The sequence below is a fragment of the Rutidosis leptorrhynchoides genome, chromosome 1, assembly GCF_046630445.1.
Source record: "Rutidosis leptorrhynchoides isolate AG116_Rl617_1_P2 chromosome 1, CSIRO_AGI_Rlap_v1, whole genome shotgun sequence".
NCBI classification, from domain to species: domain Eukaryota; kingdom Viridiplantae; phylum Streptophyta; class Magnoliopsida; order Asterales; family Asteraceae; genus Rutidosis; species Rutidosis leptorrhynchoides.
Window position 1 is genome coordinate 113,216,720 of NC_092333.1, and position 13,909 is coordinate 113,230,628.

Sequence of the window (13,909 nt, forward strand, 5' to 3'; positions counted from 1 at the left end):
ACCGCCTTTCAAATGTGCACTTTGCTTTGGAAACCGAAAGTAAATCGGCTATTTGATTACAAGTGTCGTTGACCTAAACCCGAGGCAACTGTGGATGACACACCCACCTTTAACCATGGTTCTATCGTTACTATCATTGTTTATACCACCATATCAAAATCACTGATGTACAAAGTGTGATGAATAAAAAAGTGATTCATGTATGTTTTTATTTCAAGTTCTGTATTGCTTGAGGACAAGCAACGCTCAAGTGTGGGGATGTTTGATAAGGCTAAAAAGAAACATATATTTCATAGCAATATCCCTCCTAAATAATAGGTTTTCATATGTAATTGTATTATATTTTCATTGTAATTGTTTAAATAAATAAGTGCGAAGACAAAAGGCGAAAACGAAGATTTGAAGACACAAACGTCCAAAAAGCTCAAATGTTCAAGATACAATTCAAAAGGTTCAATTTATTGATGAAAAACGTCTAAAAATGACAAGAGTACAAGTTACAAAACGCAAAGTACAAGATATTAAATTGTTCGCAAGGACGTTCGAAAATCCGGAACCGGGACATGAGTCAACTATCAACGCCCGACGCAATGGACCAAAAATTATGAGTCAACTATGCATAAGAATAAAATATAATATATAAATTATTTATATATTATTTATATATTATAAATATATATATATAAACATGTCGAAAAGCTATGAGACAAAGGATCCTGAGCTGGATTTTCAAACTCCACGACTCGCGGAGTTTGAAGGCCAAAAACTCCACGACTCGCGGAGCTGTCAGAAATCAAAACGCCTATAAAAGGCCATGCATTCTGCCGAGTTTATATATAATAAATAATAATAATAATACTCTGTAATAAATAAATAAATAAATATATATATAATATATATAGTATAGGGTAGTTTTATATTAGATTAGTTCGGGTTATGTAAAAGTTATTTTTACGGGTTTTTGAAGTCAAAATTCTGTCCGTGTAACACTACGCGATAAATACTCAATGTAAGTTATGTTCTCCTTTTTAAATTAATGTCTCGTACTTAAGTTATTATTATGCTTATTTGAGCCAAAGTAATCATGATGTTGGACTAAATATTAAAGACGGGGTAATTGGGCTTTGTACCATAATTGGGGTTTGGACAAAAGAACGACACTTGTGGAAATTAGATATGGGCTATTAATGGGCTTTATATTTGTTTAACTAAATGATAGTTTGTTAATTTTAATATAAAGATTTACAATTGGATGTACCTATAAATAACCACATACACTCGATCGGACACGATGGGCGGGATATTTATATGTACGAATAATCGTTCATTTAACCGGATACGGGAATGGATTAATAGTCTATGGAATTATTAAAACAGGGGTGAAATTATGTACAAGGACACTTGACATAATTGATAACAAAGTATTAAAACCTTGGGTTACACGCAGTCTATAACCTGGTGTAATTATTAAACAAAGTATTAAAACCTTGTTACAGTTTAAGTCGCCAATTAGTTGGAATATTTGACTTCGGGTATAAGGATAATTTGACGAGGACACTCGCACTTTAAATTTATGACCGATGGACTGTTATGGACAAAAACCAGACGGACATATTAAATAATCCAAGACAAAGGACAATTAACCCATGGGCATAAAACTAAAATCAACACGTCAAACATCATGATTACGGAAGTTTAAATAAGCATAATATATTTTATTTCATTTTTCCTCGTACTTTTATTTATTGTCATTTTAATTATTGTTATTTATTTTATATTGTTAGTTAAATATCGTCATTTACTTTACGCTTCGCTTAAAATATAAAATCGACAAACCGGTCATTAAACGGTAAAACCCCCTTTTATATATTATTAATATAATATATTTTGTACGAATATAATTGTTTAAAATATAGTGTGAAATAAGCCAGCTCCCTGTGGAACGAACCGGACTTACTAAAAACTATACTACTCTACGATTAGGTACACTGCCTATAGTGTTGTAGCAAGGTTTAGGTATATCCCATTTGTAAATAAATAATTAAAACTTGTGTAATTTGTAACGTATTTCGTAGTAAAATATAGTACTATCACGTACCCCCACGCTACCACATCAACATTCGCTAACATACCCTTATTATTAGAATTATAATTAAAATTAAAATTAAAATATAAATTATAAATATAAATATATCGTATGAATGGAGAAAAGAGAAAAATAGATGGATTTGTGGTGCACCAAAGCTCGATTTTTATAGGCATGTGGGCTGGAACTGGGGCTCATGCGATCGCATGGATTTATGCCTTCCAGGCCATGCGATCGCATGGCCAGCTGGGGAGGCTCATATTTGGTTGTTTTCTTCTGCCGACGGTTTTATAAATAATATAATATATTAAATAATTATAAGAATTATTTAAATATTATATTATATTTATGTGCATAGTTGACTTGTAATTTTTAGTCCGTTGCGTCGAGCGTTGAGAGTTGACTCTGGTCCCGGTTCCGGATTTTCGAACGTACTTGCGTACAATTTAATATCTTGTACTTTATGTTTTGAATCTTGTACTCTTGTAATTTTGAGACGTTTCTTATCAATAATTTGAACCTCATTGATTGTATTTTGTACTTTTGAGCTTTTTGGTCGTTTGCGTCCTCAATTCGTCGAATCTGTCTTTTGTCTTCACCTTTTATTATTTAAACGAATATCACTTGTAAATAGAACAATTGCAACTAAAAGCTTGTCTTTCTTGAGGAATAATGCTATGAAATATATGTTTGTTTTTAGCATTATCAAGGGACAAATCCCATCTTGACTACATACATCCTAGATATACACCTTGTATCACACCTGAGCTCTTCCTTATGAACTACCATATTTCAGAGTAGCGAATGAAAGAATCAAGACACAATACTTAGTGAATATCCGAACCCAATATGTATCTCAGGTCAAAGGATACAATGATATTCGCCTTTACTCAAGATTACATGTGATCAACCACAAAGGCTCCATTTAGTAAATCTTGAGGGCGGGTCTTATAATATTTGTATCCCACAAATATCTATGAACCTTGGTTGCAACCTTGCCCCACATTCATCCCGTGAATGTATACCAATCCAAGTTCATAATAGTCTAAACCTCACACTTGCTCCCACAAATGTGATCGACTATGGAATTTAGAATAATAACTTATTCATGGATAAAATATGCAAAATAGAAACATAACTCAAGATAAATTAATGCCATAATTATATTAATGAGTTTGAACTACTTCGTTCCGTTACAATATATAAAACAGATCATGACCAATCACTAGAATATCAAAGCCCAAGTGCACAAACATGTCCAGTATGTTTTGCTCCATGTAAGAGCTTCGTGAGAGGATCCGCTATATTAAGATCTGTGTGAACTTTGCGAATACATATCTTTCCCTTTTCAACTTCATCCCTTATGTAGTTGAATCTCCGCTCAATGTGACGGGTCTTTTGATGAGCACGAGGTTCTTTGATTTGAGAAATCGCACCCTCGTTGTCACAAAAGATCTCAAGAGGGTCCTGAATGAAAGGGACTACTCCTAAGTCGTCGATGAATTTCTTCATCCATGCAGCTTCCTGAGCTGCCAATGAGGCGGCGATGTACTCCGACTCTGTAGTGGATAAAGCAACAACATCCTGTTTTGAACTCTTCCAAGAGACCGCACCTCCATTTAACGTGAAGACATAACCGGACTGTGACCGAGAATCATCTCGATCAGTTTGGAAACCCGCGTCCACGTAACCTTTTACAGCGAGTTCCTCCTCACCAGACCCATATATCAGAAACATATCCTTAGTCCTCCTAAGGTATTTCAATATACTTTTGACAGCAATCCAATGACTGTTTCCTGGGTTATTCTGGTATCTACTTGTCAGGATAAGAGCACATGACACGTCCGGTCTAGTGCATATCATTGCATACATGATTGACCCAATAGCAGATTCGTACGGGACTTTCTTCATTCTCTCTTGTTCATCTTTGGTGGTAGGACACTGAGATGAACTGAGAAGCGTTCCCTTTTGAATAGGTACCAAACCTTTCTTAGAGTTGTCCATCTTGAACCTTTTCAAAGTCTTTTCAATGTATGTACTTTGATTCAAACCTATCAGTTTCTTGGATCTATCCCTGTAGATCCCAATCCCCAAAACGTATTGTGCTTCTCCAAGATCCTTAATGGAGAAGCATTTACTTAACCAAGTTTTAACTCCTTGCATTGCCAGAATATCATTCCCAAATAATAATATATCATCCACATATAATACAAGGAACATGATAGTGCTCCCACTAGCTTTCTTGTATACACAAGCTTCATCACCATTTTTAATGAAGCCAAATTTCTTGGCCTCCTCATTAAAACGATGATTCCACATTCTTGATGCTTGTTTCAATCCGTAGATTGACTTCTTTAACTTGCATACCTTTTTAGGATATTTCGGATCAACAAAACCCTCAGGCTGAACCATATAGACATCTTCCTCAAGATGTCCGTTTAGGAAAGCGGTCTTGACATCCATCTGCCATATTTCATAATCATAATGAGCAGCAATGGCAAGTAATATCCTAATAGACTTTAGCATTGCCACAGGCGAAAAAGTTTCATCATAGTCAACCCCTTGAGTTTGAGTAAAACATTTTGCTACAAGTCTAGCTTTATATGTATCCAAGTTTCCATGTATGTTTGTTTTCATTTTGAAAAGCCATTTACAATCAACTAGCCTTGAGCCAGTAGGTTGTTCAACAAGTTCCCAAACTTGGTTGTCATACATGGATTGCATCTCAGCGTTCATGGCTTCCTGCCATTTATCCTTATCAATCCTTGATAAAGCATCTTGGTAGTTTGTTGGTTCATCCAAATCAACCACATAGCAACCATCCATGAGAAACCCATATCTCTCAGGAGGATTACTAGTCCTACCAGATTTGCGAACGTCTTGTGTATTTTGATCATCCATTTGATCACTCTCAACATTTTCATGTTGAGTGCTAGTGTCAACCAATTGTGTATCATCTATTTGATCTTGAACTTCTTCAAGATCTATCTTCCTTTCACTATTTCCTTCCATTAGGAACTTAGTTTCAAGGAATTCAGCCTTTCGAGCAGCAAATACATTTTGCTCGGTTGGATCATAGAAATAGTATCCCATATCATCCTTGGGATATCCTATGAAGATACACTTCGTGGATCAAGCATTCAACTTATTAGGGACGTAACGCTTAGGATAAGCTTCACATCCCCATACCTTTAAGTATGATAGAGATGGAGGTTTTCCAAACCACATCTCATGAGGAGTTCGTTCCACTTTCTTGGTTGGGGCCATATTTAGAATACGAGCCGTGGAGCATAGACAATAACCCCAAAATGATAGAGGTAACGAGCTTCTAGCCATCATAGATCGAACCATATCCATTAGGGTTCGGTTCCTTCTCTCGGAAACTCCATTTAGTTGGGGTGTTCCAGGAGGAGTGAGTTGCGAGATAATCCCACAACTTCTAAGATGATCTTGGAAAGCATCGCTTAGGTATTCACCTCCTCTATCGGTACGAAATACCTTGATTGTCTTATTGAGTTGATTTTGTACTTCGTTTTGATACTCTTTGAATGCTTCAAAAGTTTCGTCCTTATGTCTTAATAAGTAGACATATCCGAAACGACTAAAGTCATTAATGAAAGTAACGAAGTATCTTTCACCATTCCTAGTTATGGGCTTAAAGGGTCCACATACATTCGAATGTATTAATCCCAATAAGTCCTTAGCCCTTTCATAGGTCCCTTTGAAAGGTGCTTTAGTCATTTTGCCTTGTAAACAAGATTCACATACATCAAACGAGTCCAATCCATTTGATTTCAAAAGTCCATTCTTTTGAAGTGTATGCATTCGATTCTTGTTTATGTGTCCAAGGCGACAATGCCATAAGTAGGAATCACTCAAATCCCTTTTGAGTTTCTTGGTGTTTGCATGGAACATTGAGCTATTGTATGATGTGTCATCATGAACCAATTCATAAATACCATTCGAAGGCGAAGCCTTAAAATAGAACACATTATCTAAAGAAACATGGATATCATCATTAATGAAATTAAGATTAAAACCATATTGTTTCAAACGGGATACAGAAATAATGTTTCGTGATAAATCGGGTGCATACAAAACATTTTTCAAAATAAGCTCCAAACCACTTGGAAGCTTTAAAACAAAGTCTCCATGAGCTTTCACTTGCACCCTTGCTCCATTTCCCATGAATAGACTTGTTGTTCCCGCATCTTGATTACTTCTTTTGAACCCCTGCAAAGATTTGCAAATATGAGTTCCACATCCTGTGTCTAATACCCATGTATTAGAAGAAGTAATACTAAGCTCAATGTATACCATATATACATTACCTGAGGTTTGCCCTGCATCCCTCTTTTCCTTCAACTCCTTAAGGTAGACCGGGCAGTTGCGTTTCCAGTGACCCATTTCACCGCAACCAAAGCACGGATCTTCCTTGGGGTTAGCCTTTCTGGCAACCTTTTGCTTCTTGTTGTTGTTGGTTGGGGTAACCATCTTCCCCTTTCCTTTGCCCTTGCCTTGGTAGGCGGGTCCTTTCCTCTTAACCGCCTTCGGCTTAGAAGTGTTATTGTTTTTGGACCCGCCTTCATTGATCGTAAACACGGGTGAAGCCTTTTTACCCATGCTTGCTTCTGCCGTCTTTAGCATGGCATGTAATTCGCCAATGCTTTTATCCCAACCATTCATATTGTAATTCATTACAAATGTGTCAAACCTTTTTGACAATGAGTTGAGAATCAGGTCCGTGGCTAATTCATTAGACACGTTGCAATTTAGACGGTTTGCTCGATCAATAAGGCTTTTCATCTTAAGGACATAAGATGAAACGGATTGGGAGTCGTCCATCTGACATGCATGAAGCGCTCGGACCGTTTCAAAGCGCTCGACACGAGCTTGTTGAAGGAACATCTCCTTCAACTGTGTGATCATGTCGTATGCACTATGATGCTCGAAATCCTTTTGGAGTTCGGGTATCATAGTCCCAAGCATTAGGCAAGAAACTTGCAACGAATCGGTGCAATATTTCTCCCAATAAGCCATGCCTTCCGTATCATCCTCGTTCGGTTGATCGGGAATGGGGTCTTCCAACACATACGCCCTATCCTCAAGTTTGAGGACAATTCTTAGATTGCGGAACCAATCCATGAAGTTCGTATGGTTGAGTTTTTCCTTTTCGAGGATTGACCTCAACGATAGGTTGTTAAAGTTTATTGGTGCGTTGGGAATGTTGTTGTTATTGGCGGCCATCTACAAAATTTAACAAAGTTATTTAAGTATCAATTTTAATTTAACAATCAATACCCTTTAAATCCAATTGATATTTATTAAATTTTAGAATCCAACGGTAAACCAAATTTCGGTTAGGTGACCTTTATCCCGTCATTTGATTTAGCTAGGTAGTCATTATATGACAATTGCAATCCTTTTGCAACTTCTAAGTTATGGGATCATGCAATCCTTTTGCATGGCATATTTATCCCATCAACGCCTATTTGTTCCTCATGCTTCGATGACCCTAAGTTCATGATTCCCAAATCAAGTCGTCCTACTTGTGTAAACTTGTAAAATTCAACATACAAGTGGTTATGTGACCTTTATCCCACAAGTGTGCCAAATTTACCTTAATCATATTAGTTTGCTCATAATGGTTAGGTGACCTTTATCCCATCATGAGTTCCCTAGTATGCCTAAGTGTCACACAATAAGGATGGCGTTTAACTTGTTTACCCTGTAAATATAGGGATTTTAAGTTTTCATTTATTTCTAGTTTAAGAAAACTTTTATGCCATACACCAACATGCATTTAGTGTATGGTTTATTTGAAACCCATTTTCATGTCATGTAATTTTAGCCAATTACTTGATATAAACCATTTTATACATATGATCCTTATCATGTTCTTAATGTCCTTTTGTCCATTTCAATTTAACCGATTAAATTATGGTTTGGTAAATTTCATGTTGTTAATAATTTAACCAATTAAATTTTAGTTTTGCTTGTTGTTAACTTGTGTGATAACTTGTTGTAGTAACATACACAATCCACAATCATACAAGAAATTAAAACAACCACGCATGCAAAACAAATGTTCACAATCAAGCCTTTTGGTAGACATTTTGTTTAGCCGAAAACAAAATGCCACCGGTCAATGGGTAAAACACAAAGTAAGAGGTTTTAACCTCCCACTTAACCTTGCATCCACATGCTTCTTGTGTTCTTCCTTGTGATCTTCATGCATCTTCATCTTGTTACAAAATATATCCTAATACATTTTGTCTAGAAAATGAAAATACAACCTAATCTACTTTACATACCAAATATAAAATAAATTACATAACCAAATGAATGAATATTACAACCAAATGAATAAATTAATTATTACATACCAAATGAATAATACAAATCATTCAAACACACATGCATTCAAACATAAGGTCAAGGCATTGATTGTGAACTACAACATATGAACAAATATGACCAATTTGCAAGTTCCAAACCCTCTTGGAACCTCCAAGAATTCGGCCAACCTTACAAACCCACCCAAACCCGAACATTTTTACATTCCATATTCATGCATGTGAATGCAAATATAGTGGGTTTAAAGACCATAAAAGAAGCATAATCCATAGACTTCGGCTCTAGATACCATTGATGGAATTCAATGAGTCCATAAAACATGTCATTAAGGTTAACATAGTTACAAAACCAACTTGCAATTGTTAAGAAAGCGGAAGCAAGATTATCAACAAAACAAGTTTATATGATTAACCATTTAAAATGAATTCCATATAGTCATCAAGACATGAATGTATGCTTACATAAAATAGCAAGGAAGTAAGATTATACCTCCTCTATGATGAGTTAAGAGCTGAATTTGGACAGCAGCAAGTTTGGAAGGATGATGATGAAAGCAAGCTCCAAAACTATGAAACCTCAAGAGATAATACCCCAAACTTATACCCAACACCTAATGCTATGGTTAGGATTTATTGACACTTAATTTAACTTGAAAATTAACTTGAAAACCCTCTCCTAACAGCTGAAACTTTCGGCCAGAATAGGGAGAAAGAGAGCAGAATATTCAAGCTAGTTTTTTTTTTGTGTGTTACTTGCCAGTCTTGGTCAAGAATACCTTGGTATACTTCATGTGCATGTCCTTGAAAGTTGAAGCCTCAAAAATACCAAAGGAATAAGCATGTGAGGGCATTTCTTGGGGCTCCAAAATCTGCCCACACTAACCCATTATTTTATACAAGATGTAATTTTTATAAAACTTGTGTAAACTTTTATAAAACTTGTATATGTATTGTTACTTGCAATAATTTTATAAACCATTTTATAAAATATAACACAACATAATTATTTAAACCTATAAATAATTACATATAAATTATCCAAATAATTTGTCTCAAGTGATGATATTTTAGAAAACCGATTTTCTAAAGTTCAAGCGTCGCGTATTTATTTAACGATCCAACCGTTAAGATAAATACTTATAAGGTGTCGGTAAGTTTGTTATTGGGTATGACCCGACTTGGATCATAACATATTAGCTACATTAATTTAATATGTCTCTCGGGCATATGAAATACCTTCAAATATTAAACGTTTACAAGGTAAAATACGTACCTTTTAACCATGTATGGGGAAACGAGGTGTTACAAAGCATTATCTGGGTTCATATGAAAAGGTGTGACTCTTCAAAGACACCTTTTGACCCATTATAAATATATGGATTCATTTCCATATGAATGGTTAGACTTTTACACTATATTCCAGATTTTGAACATGTCTAACACACTTTCTGCACAAAACTTACAGATTTATGCAATCTACAATTGCAAGGAACAATTATCTTTTGGTCAAGACGATTGTTCATACTAGTCTTATCCTAATAGTGATTTCATGTAACCCGTGACCAAGTGGGTCGAAATACTCTATTAAGAAAGTGTTCACACGATTCTAGTATCAATCCGGTTATTGATTCTTTACCCACTAATCCATATTCTCCAATAATTTAATAGAGTATTCTTTAGGAATCAAGACCGGGGTGAATCGGTGAAGGAAAAGACTTTTAAATTGGTGTAAAGTTTGAAGGAATGAATTTGTGTTCATGGCAGAATTTTATGGTCTTATGGGATTCAAATTTGGATGTGCATAAGGGATTTTGATCTTCATATTGATGGGTTGAAGATTTAAGTGATCTTTTTACACTTTGCTTCAATCTTCATGACAAGTACACACTTTCTATTCATTATCTTTTATGATTTGTGATAGATATTAATATGAATCCCATGATGATGAGTATGATATGTGTGATATCTATACACATGATGACATTAATTCATGATAAAAATAATTATGAATTGCATGATAAAATGATGATATGAATATGAAGGATTTGTGTGCATGAAACTTTCATGATGATAAATTTGTATGTGTGGTTCATATGTTATTCGGTAAATTAATGTTAAACATGTGTTTGATTTATTGCAAATCAAAGATGTGAAAATTCATGTTTAATATTTGATGGTAGAATAATATGGATATGAACAGTTTTCTAGAAAAGAGATTTTCTAAATTACATATAGATGTTTCCTATGCAATATATGATCAATGCACCGTATGTAATGGCTATTTACTAATTAAATTAGGTAATGACCAATTGAATGTATGCATGCATGTAACAAGTGTTTGATGCAACTGATTTATTCATTTGAATATATGGTGCTTATGTACGAAATATAATATAATCAAGACTTTGATGATCAAAATGATTTGACTCAGAGAAACGTTTCAACGGTTATTTAACTACTCAATTTGTAAATATCGTTGTTAACCGTCATGACGTTTCCTTAACGTTCATGGTTTTGATAGTATCTAAAATGTGTTACACCTTGGTGCTAAGTGTTCGTCTGACAAGTTATTTTGACGAATAGGTATTATTACCTTTTATGAAAAGGTGTGATAATGTTATATTTGGATAAGGGTAACCGAGAGACAAATTAAGTTAAGTGTTGATCTTTTGATTAATATTATTCATAAATAGGAATGATGTCTCTTGTAATTATATTCTTTGTATATTGACATGAAATTCCTTTATGGGTTGTTATTAATTGTGATTGTTGGTGTCACAATGGATAAATTGGTAACAAATGTTAGGCTATTCAACGGGTGGTAATAATCCATTGGTTATGTCACAAGTCAACATTTTATGGTTGTAAAGTGACTAATTTGTTACTAATACAATGACCATGAAGTATTAATTCATTGGTAAATTTATGTCCACAAATCATTTGATGAACTATCAAGATGGTACAAGTTAGTGAAATGAATATATTTTATATGGAACAAGGATTTGAAGTTGCTTAATTGACAACGGATTTATTGTAAGTTCACAGTATTTGAACTATGAACACCAGACTCTCAATTGGATAGTAAATATGAATTATAAGAACAATAATTGAGAGAACACGATATGAAGATATAAGAAAGACAATGTTAATCGTGCAAAAGGGTGCTTTACAATGATAAACCGTAGCCCTATTTATACAGAGTTAAACCAAATCTTGAAGATTTGGTTTCCTAAACTACTTGACTAAAACTTAGGAAAAGATAAACATAAAACTAACAAATATTCTAAACAATGCAAAGTTTATCTTCTAGAGATAACACAGAATCAAAACACAATCTTCTTAATATTTAAACAAATCTCCAGAATTTTCCATAGCTTAATCATCAAGTAATCAAAACGTTGACTTTATCAGAATCTGCAACTTCAGACTCTAGGACCCCAGACTCTAACTCCTGCAAAACACTTTGACTCATCAGATCATTTTTCCAACAATCTCCCCCTATCTGATGATGTAAAAACCACCTGTTCACCTATTCCTTCAGTTTTGCATACTCCCTTTCAATCAATTTGCACTTGCTCTTCATAGACTTGAAACTCTTCAACATAGAAAGCTTACTGTACAAGTGCTTCACCAATTTAACTCTGAAGGGATGAGTCTGCCCTGTCACACATCTAGTCAACAAGCCAAGCAACAATTCAATACCTGCTCCTTCAAATTGATCAGTTCTCATCATCATTCTTTGGTTACCAGTTGTCTTGAACATTAAAGCATCCAAATACTCAACATAACTATCATCAACAAACTCTAGATGTTCTGGAACAGAATACCTTTCTACATGACCTTTAACTCTCCTCTCCTTCATCTCTAACTCAAACATCCTACAAAATATTTCATAATCTTTCAAACTTATAAAACCTTCTTCAAAAACTAGATGCACCAAATTGCAAACTTTCTTCAAAACTTCTTTCACAATAGTTTGATCATCTTCACACTCTTGAATACATACAGCTAAACTGAAATGTCCCGTTCTTATTGATTAAAAACGTTCCATATTAATTGATTTCGTTGCGAGGTTTTGACCTCTATATGAGACGTTTTTCAAAGACTGCATTCATTTTAAAACAAACCATAACCTTTATTTCATCAATAAAGGTTTAAAAAGCTTTACGTAGATTATCAAATAATGATAATCTAAAATATCCTGTTTACACACGACCATTACATAATGGTTTACAATACAAATATGTTACAACAAAATAAGTTTCTTGAATGCAGTTTTTACACAATATCATACAAGCATGGACTCCAAATCTCGTCCTTATTTAAGTATGCGACAGCGGAAGCTCTTAATAATCACCTGAGAATAAACATGCTTAAAACGTCAACAAAAATGTTGGTGAGTTATAGGTTTAACCTATATATATCAAATCATAATAATAGACCACAAGATTTCATATTTCAATACACATCCCATACATAGAGATAAAAATCATTCATATGGTGAACACCTGGTAACCGACATTAACAAGATGCATATATAAGAATATCCCCATCATTCCGGGACACCCTTCGGATATGATATAAATTTCGAAGTACTAAAGCATCCGGTACTTTGGATGGGGTTTGTTAGACCCAATAGATCTATCTTTAGGATTCGCGTCAATTAGGGTGTCTGTTCCCTAATTCTTAGATTACCAGACTTCATAAAAAGGGGCATATTCGATTTCGATAATTCAACCATAGAATGTAGTTTCACGTACTTGTGTCTATTTTGTAAATCATTTATAAAACCTGCATGTATTCTCATCCCAAAAATATTAGATTTTAAAAGTGGGACTATAACTCACTTTCACAGATTTTTACTTCGTTGGGAAGTAAGACTTGGCCACTGGTTGATTCACGAACCTATAACAATATATACATATATATCAAAGTATGTTTAAAATATATTTACAACACTTTTAATATATTTTGATGTTTTAAGTTTATTAAGTCAGCTGTCCTCGTTAGTAACCTACAACTAGTTGTTCACAGTTAGATGTACAGAAATAAATCGATAAATATTATCTTGAATCAATCCAAGACCCAGTGTATACGTATCTCAGTATTGATCACAACTCAAACTATATATTTTTTTGAAATCAACCTCAACCCTGTATAGCTAACTCCAACATTCACATATAGAGTGTCTATGGTTGTTCCGAAATATATATAGATGTGTCGACATGATAGGTCGAAACATTGTATACGTGTCTATGGTATCTCAAGATTACATAATATACAATACAAGTTGATTAAGTTATGGTTGGAATAGATTTGTTACCAATTTTCACGTAGCTAAAATGAGAAAAATTATCCAATCTTGTTTTACCCATAACTTCTTCATTTTAAATCCGTTTTGAGTGAATCAAATTGATATGGTTTCATATTGAACTCTATTTTATGAATCTAAACAGAAAAAGTATAG